Source organism: Podarcis gaigeae (assembly GCF_964106915.1).
Source record: "Podarcis gaigeae genome assembly, chromosome: 7".
Taxonomy (NCBI): domain Eukaryota; kingdom Metazoa; phylum Chordata; class Lepidosauria; order Squamata; family Lacertidae; genus Podarcis; species Podarcis gaigeae.
Window position 1 is genome coordinate 28,536,782 of NC_139683.1, and position 14,102 is coordinate 28,550,883.

At 44.3% G+C, this 14,102-nt stretch overlaps 1 protein-coding gene and 1 long non-coding RNA gene across 7 annotated transcripts in view; one reads left to right on the forward strand and one right to left on the reverse strand.

Moving 5' to 3' along the window:
* Positions 1-9,997, reverse strand: part of WWP1 (WW domain containing E3 ubiquitin protein ligase 1) — a 46,842-nt gene extending 36,845 nt beyond the window's left edge. For 2 of the 6 annotated variants that reach the window (XM_083747627.1, XM_083747626.1), the window contains exon 1: positions 9,608-9,747. The gene's annotated coding sequence lies outside the window, so the exon portion shown is untranslated. Of the gene's footprint in view, positions 1-8,678; positions 8,776-9,607 lie in introns of those variants that run through there. The other 4 variants (XM_083747625.1, XM_083747623.1, XM_083747622.1 and 1 more) reach the window with 3 other exon arrangements.
* Positions 2,430-14,102, forward strand: part of LOC310848717 — a 262,466-nt gene continuing 250,793 nt past the window's right edge. The window contains exons 1-3 of the long non-coding RNA XR_014566536.1: positions 2,430-7,901; positions 8,137-10,174; positions 13,711-13,738. This is a non-coding gene — a long non-coding RNA (uncharacterized lncRNA). The remainder of the gene's footprint in view (positions 7,902-8,136; positions 10,175-13,710; positions 13,739-14,102) is intronic.

The following is a 14,102-nucleotide window of genomic DNA, read 5'->3' on the forward strand; positions in this document are numbered from 1 at the left end:
CTCTCGTCACCACTATCAGCCTCAGTTCGTCATACTCCCTTCCTGTAAGAGCTAGTTCAGGCACTAGGACAGAGGTCCTCAAACTTTTTAAACAGGGGGCCGGTTCACTGTCCCTCAGACACTGCTAGGGGCCAGACTATAGTTTGGAAAAAAATATTAACGAATTCCTATGCACACTGCACAGATTTTATTTGTAGTGCACAAAAAAACAGGAAAAACAATACAATGTTTAAAATGAAGAACAATTTTAATCAACATAAACTTTTCAACTGCGCCGAAACAGAAGTTGTTTAAAGAATGAGATGTCTGGAATCCAGGACGCTTTTGAAAAGAGTGTTTGGAAAACTCAGGAACCCAGATTCCCTGCAAATCAACTACAATTAAAGTGTGTGTGTGTGTGTGTGTGTGTGTGTGTGTGTGTGTGTGTTGGGGGTTGTGATAAAAGGGTACACTTTTTGCCAATTTGTTCACTGGAGATTTCCCCCCAACTCTCCCGCCATGACCGTCGCCACACGCCCCCAGCCTCACACAAGCAACAACTTGAGAAAGAATGAGAACGGGGGACAAATCTTTCTCCTGTACACAAATCCCCATTCCCCAATTCTTTCTTTGGTGATACACACGCCTCCTGAGCTCCAGGAGGCTGACATGCAAGTTTGAGGTCAGGGAGAGAGGAAGCGGCGAGTAAAGCCCCGGGGGTGTCCAAGGACACCAGTTGCCGGCTGAAAGCTCTTAGCAAAACCTCAGAGAGAAGAGAGAGAAAAGTGACAGCTCCCCTGGAAAAGTCTTGGTAGAGTGAGAAAGAGTCGTGAAATATAATAAAATTAAACCCCAAGCTCTCCAGAACTGACGACAAAGAAGGCTTCTATTTCCCCCACACCACAGAAAGTGACCCAAAGGCAGTCCCCCACGGCTACAAGAAGGCAGCAGCTGCAGCTGCAGCTAGAAGCAGCCAGAGGAGTGGCCAGCCCTAGGCGGCGGTGGCCAGGGACTGGAGCCGTGTACGGGCCACCATGCTGGACAAAGGCACGTGGGCTCTGGAGAGGAGAGGGCACCGCTTGCCACACGGCCCGGCGGAGGACGGCAAGGGCACCTTGCCACATGCGGTAAGGCTCCACATCATAGCCAAGTCCCCAGTGGCTCCACTGGGGAGAAGAAACTTTAGGTGCTTCGGAGGGGAAGACGCAGCAGTGGCGGCCCCCAGGAAAAGCAGGAGCAGCCTGGCAGGGTGGAGCTGGAGCCCTGCCTTCGCTTCCCTGCCCGGCAGCTGCATCTCATGCCAGGCAGGCCTGTGTCCGTCACACAAGCGGGGGGGGGCCTTCCATGGAGCCACCCCGGTTGCCACCGCCGCCGCCACCGTTTCTCCCCTCAAAGCCTCCCTTACTAGGCCAAGCCTGGGTCAGACAGATCTCCAAGTTGAGGTCGATGCACATCCGGGCTTCCCTGTTCTGCTTCAGCTTGGCCTCCAAGCGGGACAGTTTCTGCTCCAGCGAGGACAACGGCATCTTCCCCTCCTCCCCCAGAGCCGCTGACAATGCCGCCACCGCGCAGCTAGAATAAACAAACACCACAGTGCGCACACGCCAAAAGGACCAACCAGGCCACCATATTATCCTCCTCCTCCCACCGCAAAGGCTCAGTTCCACCTTTGCCCGCTGTGCTTGTTTTGCCTCACGACTTTTCCTTGCTTTCTGAATTCGCAAGGGCATTAAAGTGCTGTCCAAGCTTAGTATCAACACGGCTGTGCCTTCAGTAATATTTTGGACATTCTCCTTGCCAGTACTCATGCATCTCAGGCGGGCTGGGTTTAGGAGGCTGGTGGACCGGATCTGGCCTGCAGCCCTTAGTTTGAAGACCCCTGCACTAGGATCTACCCTTTATCTTCCACTGACAGATGCAAAGAAGTAATTCAGCTTCTCTAGAATCTCCTTATCCTTCTTTAGTACACATTTGACTCCCTATTCATCCAAGGGCCCAACAGTTCCCCTATACTTCAGTTACTAAAGTATTTATATAGCTTTTTGTTGTTGGACTTCAAGTTTTTAGCAATGTGCTGCTCAAATTCTTTTTTAGCATCCCTTACTGTCTTGATTATGGGACGTGGGTGGCACTGTGGGTTAAACCAGAGAGCCTAGGACTTGCCAATCAGAAGGTTGGTGGTTCGGATCCCCACAACGGGGTGAGCTCCCGTTGCTCGGACCCTGCTCCTGCCAACCTAGAAGTTTGAAAGCACGTCCAAGTGCAAGTAGACAAACAGGTACCACTCCAGCGGGAAGGTAAGCTGCGTTTCCGTGCACTGCTCTGGTTTGCCAGAAGCAGCTTAGTCATGCTGGCCACATGACCCGAAAGCTGTACACCGGCTCACTCAGCCAATAAAGCGAGATGAGCGCCACAACCCCAGAGTCGGTCATGACTGGACCTGATGGTCAGGGGTCCCTTTACCTTTATCTTACTGTCTTGATTGCATTTGTTTTGCCAAGGATTGTGTTCCACTTTGTTTTCTTCATGTTCTGAAGTCTTTTGGACAAGACTTCAAATTTTTGAAGGAAGCCTTCTGGCCTCTAATAGGGCTTTTGACTCTGCTCATTAACCACGCTTCTATCCTCTTGGCCCTTATAGTATGTTTATATAGCAGTTGAGCTTCTACTGTTGTGTTTTTTAACAACTCCCAAGCATTTTAATATCTTTGGCTTTCAATTTCCTTTTTATCAATCCCTTCATTTTGGGGGAGTTTCCTGTTTTGAAGTAAAATGTGATTGTGTTATATTTTTCTTGGCAATTGGCCATGTACATGTATATCTAATTAAACAGCACTATGGTCACCACTCTCAATTGGTTTGACAACACTTACAGCTCACACTAGATCCTGACACCACTCAAGGTTAAATCCAGGTTCGCCACCACTCTGATCAATTGCATGACCAACTGTTCTAGGGCACAGTGATTTAGTGTACAGGCAGCCCCCTGTTTATGTGGGGTTACTTTCCAAGGCACCATGGGCAACAGTTAAATCACGTATAACTGAAACCCACTGAAAAAGTCTGCAAACACCCTCTCCAGCTCACCATTTTAGTTATGCTTCAGTAATGTCTTTATGATATTTCTGGATTTGGCAAAATATGCAGTTATGCACATTTAGAATTTGCATAAACAAGGGGCTGCCTCTATATAGAAATTTTACCTCTTGGTCATGACTGGAACACATATACAGCCAGTCTATGTATGGGTAATTGATGTCACTCATCACTACAACATCTGAATCCTTAGGATGCTTCCTTAATTTTATTCTTCATCTCAAGATATCCTGAAGCATTTTGATCAGGGCAATGATAGTATGTTTTGTACTAAATTACTAAGTGGCCCAGTATCACCAACCACAAGAGTCCTGTGGAAGGGCCTGCCCCTTCAGGGATTTCTACCTTGCTAGTCTTAATGTCCTCTTTGATGTCCAGAGTGATGCCACCTCCAGTATGTCATTTCCTGTCCTTTTTATACAGTTTATATTCAGCCAGAGATAGCCATGTCCCACTGGTGCTATGTCTTGTCCACTTAAATTTTCATCAGCTTTCTCAACTTCATCCCAGGATGGAGGATCAGTTCCAAATAGGACCCTCCTCAGCTCAATCCTATGCATGTTTACTCAAAGTAACACCAATTTAATTCAATGGTCCTTCCATCTAGGTAAGTGTGTACAGAACTACATCCAAGCAATATCACAATTGTTTTTTGAGCCATTCCAAGGCGTTTGCTACTAACACAGTCAGCAGTATTTCTAAATCATCTTTCCCAACATATTACTTTAGATAGGCTAGTGATATTTTCTTTGGATCACAATGATCTGTTATCCTGTGTTTTTTTTTAAACCAGGATTACTCTCCAGAATTTTTGAATAACCAAACATAACCAAATAAATTCATGCGTTAAATTCAAGCTAATTATGAGTTATGAAATTGACTTGTTTAACTATCCTTGTGTGTGTTTAAGCCATGAACCCTGTTTTATATGCAACACTAAGCCATTGAAAGTACAACTGAACAGAGCAGAAGTCTTCCTCCTAGCCGTACCACAGGAGAAGGAAGGTGGAGCATGTGAGCCCTATACTTCACGCGATCTTTTGGAGGCTCATCCACAGAGCCATTATTACATGTGAATCAGGCAGCTAACCAATTCAAATTTAAGGAGCAGAAGCAGTGGAATGGAGTGGCATTGCTTACCTGACTTCCTAACACAAAGTAAGGAGCAAGAAGGTGGGTATGATGTGGGTGCAGCAGCAGAGTTAATTTGCCTCACCTTCACGTTGCCCACTGCCTCATCCCTCCTGTTGGTTCTCAGAAGCAACCTCCACACTGAAAAGCCAGGTAAGCTAAACTGTCCCACTCCACCAGCTGCTACTAGTTAAGAATAGTGGAGTTTAACTTGCAAGTTTTCGTTTTAACCAATTTATTTTAACATGCATTCTTAATAAATGACTTTTAAAACCCAAGTATATCAAACATTGATTTTTATTCACCATGCTATAAGATGAACTCACAGGACACACCACATTATCTTACTCACAGTTTCCACTGCCCCATTACACCTAAACAGCAATAACATGAGAACTCAACTTAACCACTAACTCAGGGATGGATGGTACCTTTTCCAGGCAGAGGGCTTCACTCCCTTCTGGGCAACCTTCTGGGGGCCACATGCAAAAGTGAGAAGAGCAGTGAACATTTCACCTTTGTATGATAGGATTATTTCCATGCACATTTACATACCCCTCTCTATTCTCTATCCAGGCAAGAAAGAGTCATTATCAGAGGCAAAAGACACATTTCAGCAAGGCAAAAACACTCAAATATAAAGCAATATGGTAAAGCAATACCAATGAAAGGTGTGATGTGGGGAGAGGGGTTGTGGCCTGCAAAAAGTCTGGAAGGCAATGTTTGGCCTGAGCCTGAGGTTGCCTAGCCCTGTTCTAACTGTCCCCAACCTGTGTACACACTCAGCTCTTTTTCATTTTTTAAACAGAAACTCAAAGATTAACACTTTAACCACTTTATTTAGAGGATCATCTTAAGCACCAAGTTTATGCTGATACTCAAGTGAAGAAAGGGGCTACAAATCCCACTGGTCTGAGCATACTTAAATCTCTTTTATTTAAATCAATGTGACTTACAATCTGCTCCTATGCATGCTATGGAAGTAAATCAAATTATGCTTAATACTCCAAAGTATGCATAATACTGAAATCTTAGGTGCTTAACTTTGGCTAGACCATGCCTAAAAGGAATATTACATAAGTTACACACATTGTAGAACATGGCTAGAGAAACCTCTGAGCCATTTTGGCTAAGCCATGCTTACCTGCCAGTCACATGATGTCCTATATGTCCGGTGTGAGCTGATAAAAAGGTAGATGGGCCAAAATGAGTTTTAAAGCCCCATCAATCATCTGCACACCTGGCATCTGAAACATACCTGCCTTTTCAAAGTGTCATGTCACCCAATGTCATTGTGAAGTCAGGTGATTGGCAGAGGACAGCCCCATCCACCCATTGAATTAGGCCTGGGGAGCAGGGTTAGAAGACATAAGGATTCAGATCCAGTTCCCTATTGCAGAACATTGGTCTTCAGTTCCTTGTGTTGTAACCCAAAAGTGTTGTAATCCAAAAGTAATCATGCCACCACCATTTATTTTTAGGGCTTAGCTTTAACAGAAAAAGCAGATATGAAGAGACCAAATGTAAAGGAACTCCATTATGTGGAAGAAGGCATTGTGACAGCTACAGCATGTTTCTACTTTATCTTTTAGTGTGTATACTTTCCCAACAAATGAATGCTATACATTAAAAATCCAAAACTTAAAGTAGCAGTAAAACCAATTAACACGAAAATAGAAGCACTAGATAAAATCCTAAAATCATCCAAAAGCTGACCAAATTACAACAAAAACAAAAAACAACCCTGGGTTTCCCTGAAGATCAGCAGAAATGGAGCCATATGAATTCCCTCAGAGATGGCATTTCAGAAATATGGGTTTGTACTCAACAACCTGACCATTTTTATCAGTGGACCACAGAGAAGGGCCTCGGATGTCAATCTCGGGTTTCTAGCAGGTACTTATTAATGTAGGCAGTCCTTCTGAGAGTCTAGACCCAAAGTCTTTACTATTTTAAACAACATCACCTTAAATTGGGCCCAGAAGTGAACAGGCAGGTAGTGTAACTGGCGCTGTAATAAGATAAGAATGCTTGACTCCTCGAAGTGTTCTTGCTACCACATACATGGTGCAGTAATTGAAACTACTGTATCATCTTTAAAAGAAGCTCCATGCAGAGTGCATTCAAGTAATCCAACCTGAATGTAACCAACACAAATGACACTGAGGCAAGATCTGCCTCTTCTGGATAAGACAAAACAGCTCAAACTAGTTAAAACACATGGGCCACCAATGTTACATGTGCCTCCACAGATAGCACCAAGTCCAGGAGCACTCCCAAAATGTTCACTTGGCCCCTTAGGGGGAATACAATGCCAACTGGATGTGCAGTTTTCCCCAACTCACAGCACTTTTGTCTTATTGTTTAACCTCATCTACCCAAACACTACCCCCAGGTATCTGTTCAGGTTTTCCTTAGGATAAGAATGTGGAAAAGAGAGATGGAGCTGCATGACCTCACTAGTAGTTTTATGTATGTTAAAAAGTATGGGAAATAAAAAAGGACAGTGAAGAATGCCCAAGGACAATAGGTAGAACGTAAGTCCTCCAGCACCATCTTCTGAACTGTAACCCCCATGCAGGAACAGTGTCCTCAAGTGACATCTGAGACAGACAGCTATGGTCAATGATATAAAAAGCCACTGAGAGGTCCAGAACCAAGGAGATTGTGCTCCCCCCATGCCCATTCTCTAGCACAAGTCATTCACACATGCATTTTCTGTCCTGAACCCAGACATGTAATCCCTGACCCAAATACTCTATTCTTCCATCCCAACAGAGTTGCTTCCTTTTTATTTACTCTTTAATTTTCCTGGGTGTTTAAAGAAGCATTTTCCTGATCTTTCCATGTAGCTCCTGAGCAAGTGGAAGGGGAGTATTTTACTTGAGGAAAAAAGATTGATGTTTTCCCTCACCTCTTCTTTCTGATTATATGGTTTGGAGAGATTAAGTCCCCCCCCCCCCCCCCAGCTGCTTAAGGAAAAAATAGTGAGCTTCTGCCAAACTTATGCATGGGTGGGGGGCATACTAAAGTTGGAGAGAAATAAGTATTCAGATAAGTGCTGTATTAGTTTGTTGTATGTTTTAAAAACCTCTATATACTTGAGATCAACCAATCAAATCCAATGAGGCTTACTTCTGGGCAGAACAGGCCTGCAAATCTTAACATTAGTGAAAATTGAAGCAGGGCAGTCTTTATTTTGGATCACTCAATCTGGAACGCTTTTGGCTCTAGCATTTCCAAAGGAATGTTGCAGGAAATAGAAAGGTTTCTCATCCTGTGTTAAATCATGGTTTAGAAAGACATGCACAAAAAGAAGCAAACCTTGGGCTCCCACTCTCCTTCTTCCATTTTCTCCTCTTACACAGATGGAATAGAAAGACTATGGAAACTTATTTCCTGTTTCCTATAAACATGACTTCTTATTTTGCCTGAACTGGAAATAATTATTCTTATTTAAACTGACTGTTTAGCACTGTTGGTGTTAAACTATGATCTACTATTTAGACAAAATGTAAAGTTATAGTTAAAAGAAATTAAAATAAAAGCTTCCAAAATTCTCCTGGCCATGTGGGTGAAAATAGGGGAGCACTCAAGCCTGAGGTTCACTGTGGCTCTTGTGTTGAGGAAAACCTTTGTTTAGTGTGATGTCTAAATATGTCCTAGAAAGTCCAAATAAAATGATTCCATATTGAAGTTACAGATAGGGAGCCGTGTTGGTCTGCCATAGTCAAAACAAAAAAATTCCTTCCAGTAGCACCTTAAAGACCAACTAAGTTAGTTCTTGGTATGAGCTTTTGTGTGCATGCACACTTCTTCAGATACGTATCTGAAGAAGTGTGCATGCACACGAAAGCTCATACCAAGAACTAACTTAGCTGGTCTTTAAGGTGCTACTGGAAGGAATTTTTTTGTTTTGTCCATACTGAAGGTTGGGGTTAAAGATGGGTGCTGAATCTGATGAAAACTACTGCTGTAGAACACCTGCATGTCAAAAAAGCAACATCTGAACATGTACAGTACTGTATTTCGATCTCAAGCCATGGTCTAAGGCACATAGTGTAGCAACTGCACTAAAAACATGTCTGAGTATAGCTGGCGTCTCATGAATACCCTGGAAACCCTTGAGTTCGGAAAAGAAAAACAGGGTATGATATATTTGATTCATACTAGAAACGTAATAATAAAATACTCAACAGTGCACATTCAGCCATGTAGATTTACAAACACACAGTACTTGAGCACTAATTGTAATAACTTGTAGAGTTGTTAACATTTTGGGAGAGTTCAGCTGCGTAAGACTTAGAGCAGACACTGTCACATCACCTCAACACTGAAGTATTGTAAGCCTCTATTATGCAGGACCTTCCTTGTTCTGATCGAGTTTCTGAAGAGTCCCATTACCGTCCTATTGCATAACACTATCTTTTTTATTATTAGCATTCGTTAAGGCTACATCATATGCCCACTTACTTGGAAGCAAGTCACACCAGCTTCAGTGCGACTTAACTTTCAACCAAGCATACAACAGAATCCAGCTGCAAACAATATTATTTCAGATACGTGGTGGAATACGTGGTATTCTGGTAGGAAGGTATGATCAACCATCGCAGGCCTTCCATTCCCTTTGCAGCAATAGAGAAAAGCAATGTTGTGCAGTATTTTGGGCAAATAGAGGGAGGGTGATAGGACGAAGCTGGGGGGGCGGGAGAGAGAGAAAGAGAGAATGACAGGCTGCAGAGTCACAGTAGGTCATCCCAAAGTGAGAGTGCCTCTTCCTTCTTCCTCTACCCCCTTTCCAAGAACGAAGATAAACAGCAATCAAAATGTAACTAATATTCTCCTCCCCCTTTGGATCGAGAGGCAGGGGGCCGCCCTGGCGGGACTGCTTCCCAGGGCGCTGACGGCTCTGCCAATCCACTCAGCGCTGCTAACAGGGTTCAAGGCTCAAGCTGGCCCATCTCCCACGGCCTGCCTTACCCCGCCCCTGCCGCCAGTTAAAGATCCATGAAATGAATAAACAAGGTGACACCAGGGCAAGAGTGGCAAAGGGGTTGGAAGGGGGAGGCAGGCAAAGCAAGAAAACACGGGGCACCCTTCGACCTCCATCCCCCGAACCAGCAGGAGGGCCCGTAAAGAGAGAGAAGGGGTGGGTGAGTGGGTGCGGGGGGGGGGAGAGACTCGCAGTTTCGCACCCTTTCCTCCCACCCACTAAAGCGAGGCACCCCCCTCCCCCAAAGGGGGCGAGAAATGCAGGGCCCCCACGACGCTTCTCTCCCTCAGGAGTCTCCGTCAGGCCACCACCGCCAGGAACCGACCGAGAAGAGCTGGCGTTGGCTGCGCAGCCTGTTTATTTGTCAGTCAGTCCAGTCAAGCTGGCTGCTTTTCGGTGCCTGCCTTACCGTGGCTCTGAGCCCAGCTGCGTTGTGGTGCCGCCGCCGCCGCCGCCTCGCTGTGGCGGAGGGTTGTCCTTCCCCCTCCACGCCAGCCGCCGCCGCCGCCTCAGCCCTCGGCACCGCTCCCAAACGCCGCTGCCACTAACGCCGCTGCCGCCACAGCGCAACAAAATGATGCCATCTCACAGCAGCGGCATTGGAGGCTCCCCTCCTCCTGGCTCACAGAAAAAAAAGACAGAGAGAGAGAGAGAGGCAGAGATGGCGCGCGCGCGCGCCCCGTCTCCCGCCTGCCACTGGCGGCGCGCGCCCCAACCGTCGAGGTGGAGAGGGAAGGAGGGAGGGAGGAGGAGGATCCGGCGCGAGGCAACCCAAACGCGACTGAAGCGGCGAAAGGAGAAGGGGGGCGGGGCGGGGCCGCCCTGCGCACGCGCACACATGGCGCTTCAAGCCCTACTACGCAAAAGGAGCTGAGGAGATGGAACTTGTCGGAGCAAAGAGCAGCAGTTTGATTTACAGTAGTACCGCTCTCCGCCGGCGAGCGGAGGTCCCGGGCTGAACCACTGGCTGAGAAAAGTAAGGGGGTGGGAACTGAGGAAAGAATGTCTTCAAAGAGGCGCTCCGTTTGGCCCGGGCTGAACCAAGTGGGAGAGAAAACGAGACGGGTGGGAGGGGGAGTATAGTATTATACCGAATTAACTGGAAAAGCTGGGCGAGTGGGTGTTTTTTTAGAGTTGCTCAAGAGGGCAAGAGTTTTTCTTTTAAATAAACAAAGTATTGTTTTATTTGTGCATACATATAAGCTCCTAGGGCTCGATAGGAAGAGGTGAGCCTGTTCAACAAGCCTCTCTGTGTCATGAATGGAGTAACCTGAGCAGGTTTGTGGCTTGTCAGCCGATGAGGCAAAACTGATGGAAGGTCGAAGGTTTCAACCCCAAGGCCAGCTCAAGACATTTCAGCACCTGAGGCGAGCCAAAAAATGGTGCCACCTCCTCCCTACTAAGGAAAAAGGGTAGAAGTGAAGATCAGCATCAGGAACAAGGGGGTTGTAAATATATACAGCAGGATTGTGGGTCCTGCCGCCTGAGGCAGTTGCCGCACCTTCCCTCATGGGTGGGCCGGCCTTGTTCATGCCTATGTTCACTTACCTGGGAGTGAGCCCCAATGAACACAGTGGGACCCACTTTTGAAGAAAACATGCATAGCATTACCCTGTAAAGCAACTAAAGAAGGAGCATGAATTGTTACCTAGCCAGTTGTAAACCAATCTGACCCAAGCTTTTTTTTTTCTCTCTCTCTCTCCCCCCCCCCCCCCCCGTCTGACCGTTTGGCTAGGGTTTGTTTTCTTGTTTGCTGCTGAAGGAAGGCAAAACCAATTTTAATTGTATAGCATATCAAGTCTGCAATGTTAAACATACTAAGGTGTCATCCAACCTGGGGGCATGCACAAGGCCTGCCTCAAGACAATTTGCTGCCCGAAGCAGGAGTTGGCTGAAAGGGCAGCTAGATCATACTTCAGCACTTGCAAAGGGACAGTGACTTCCATCACACCTGAGAACAGCAGTCTGGCTTAACCAGCATGGTATATGACTCATAGAGGATTGTCATCTTTTAAAAGGTTAAAATCCAGATACATTTCCCGGCTATGTCCAGAAAATTTCAGACGTATGGCAACCCTAGACTCATACAGCTCTCCAGTATGGCACCACCAGCACTTATTTGTTTACAGTACTACATGCATCTCTGGCTGTTTGGATATATGAATCTGCAGTGTGTATAGCAAGGTTGGGGTACTAATTCATTGTGTTTGGATAAGTGATTTTTTTGTATAACAAGCATTTGGATAGTAGGGCCTGTGTGCATTTCCAGAACTCTGAACAACACACAGGAAAAATATAGCATATTAAGTTCTCTGAAAAGTAGTTTTCAACAAATATATATATATGAAGCATAAGAAAATGGCATGGAGAAACTTCCTGTCCTCACTGACGTTTTTCAGAGGGCAGAAATTTATATGTTAACCTTAGCCCAACTTTTTTAAGTTAAGCGAAATTACATAAGGCACACACACGAATCATATTCCAGTGATGGTGTGACATGCAGCAATTGCATATCCTAGCATTCAATACTTCAAGTTAGCAGGATCAAATTAAAACTCCATATACTATTGGACCCATCATCTCAGCAGGGTATACCTTTTCATTATGCTGGAAGGAAATGTAATATGCTTCATGCAGGACTCTTACTTTTTAAATTGACCTCAAGGTTCTAGAAAGGTTATATGCCAAGCCATAAATCAAAACATATTTAATATCTCCGCAAAGGTTTTTCATCCAAGTGGATTCGAATACTGAAAAGAACACGAGCGAGCAAGGTATTGAAAGTAGAATAGTGTCCATTCAATACATCACTTTTAGGGAAGGCTATTTTGAACTTTTTAAAGACAAGCTATCCTTTAGTGTGTGAGAGAATAACATTCTGTACTCTCTTCAAAAGCTTGGAAGGTCTTGCCGCAGCACTTTTCTTTTAACGGATTAAGCATTTACAAGGATTAACATGAAATGCTTTTGCAATAGGTAGTTATTAAGCAACTGTTTGAGGTATAAACAACCAAGAGCCCAATTCAAATTCTCACTCAGCCATGAAGCCCACAGGGGTGAATTTGGGCCAGGGATGGGTGAGCTTGGGCCAGTCAGCCTAACTCCAGGACAGTTGTACAGATAAAATGGAGAAGGGGAAAATGGCATATGACATTGCCTTGTAAGTAAGGCAGGATATAAGTATAGTAAATAAATAAGACAAGGTGACAATTGTCTTGCAGTATAATTTTTGTGGACTAGACTTCACTTCATCACAGGCATGGTGGCCTCTTCAGCTGCCAGGGGCATATGTGCATGTATGGTATACCCAAATGAAAAGAAGAAAAGTTAGTAGCAGTAGTAATACCCTACAAGTTTCAGATAAGCCACTACTACAGTCTTTCGCGACTGGACTTAACTGTCAGGGGTCCTTTACCTTTATCTTTTACTCTTTTCATTTCATGATCTTTTAACCCCACTGTTTACACTAGAGTAGGGCTGCAAGCTATATCAGTTGGATGAATCAATTAAAAAGGTTTAAAATATTTCTTGAACTAGATTTCCAGAGAAGCAGCCTGCTATATTGTTGCAGCAAAAATAATAGAGAGACTTGTGGCACTTAAAAGAGATAACATATTTATTATGGCATAACTGCAGTTCATGTCATCTGATAAAGCAGATTAAGGTCCTTTCCCTTTCTTAGAATCATGGATCACCTGATCCATGCTTAAAGCAAACCAACCAAAACTATGTCAGGCATGTTAACAAATGCATCTGTTTAGACTACATTTTTCCAATTAATGTGAAAAGAGAAATGATGGAAAAGACCTAGTCATATCGTACACATGTTCAGCCTTTTGACCAATTAATCTTCAAACAGCATACAAACAAATTTTAAAACAAGATAAAATGCAAATAATTAAAGAAAGCAGGTATTTTTAAAAAGGAGAAGGAAAACAAGCACAATAAGCAGCACAATAAGCAGCATGCATTTATGGTTTTAAATTGATCGTATACACTGCCCCAAAAGCTACACAGTATTCAAATTAGTGTTCTGTTTCCCTTGCACATTGTTGTCCTGATCTATATCTAATAATATTTTGATGCATGTGTGATTATTCTCCTATGGGATGAGCATACTCAGGCACATCAGTCTAGTTCAATAGAACTAGATGACCATTTTGATGCACATTTGTATCAGCTGCACATACAGCCCTACTATGCTGGGGTAGGACTAAATAAGAGAAAATTCCTGCCATATTCCCAAGTTTAGCTTAATTAACATCCAAAGAGCTGTGGTTTCATTTAGCAACTCAGCTCTTCCATGCTGATCTAGTTTCTGTTTACTGTGTCTTGTTTAGGAAACAGCAATAAATACTTACCTGCTTTGTAAGCAACTTAGATCAACATGTCTACCCATAGCTATGGCTTAACACTGTTGCAATTTGCAGATTTGCCTTTTCCAACATGCCCACAAATATTCTTTCTGTTTCTGCCACAACCAACCACCACCACTTTTTTTTCTTTTGGCAGAAGACCCAGCCTGGAGAAGAGAATTCTGGTGAGCTCAACAGCTTTCTCACTACATTATATCATAGGCACCTACACAACACCAAAAAAGAGGAAGCAAATTTGCACAAAATGTGCCTGTGCCAATGTATAGATATAAAATTTGAAAGAATATCTATAATTTAAATGCATCTCACCATCATGGGAAAAACTGACCCAGTGATGCCTGGAACTGCTCAGTCTGCTGTCCTGTTGCTGACTGCTAAGGGACAACTTCAAAGCCCCTGCTTGCCCTTGGTTCTTAATTTTTAAACCAGGCTTAGACCAAACAGTCCTTTGTAGAGGCCAGTCCTCTGTACAGTCTTCCTGCTTCTTTATGGTTTTTTCCAATTAGTCCTCATGCTATGCTAGTGTTG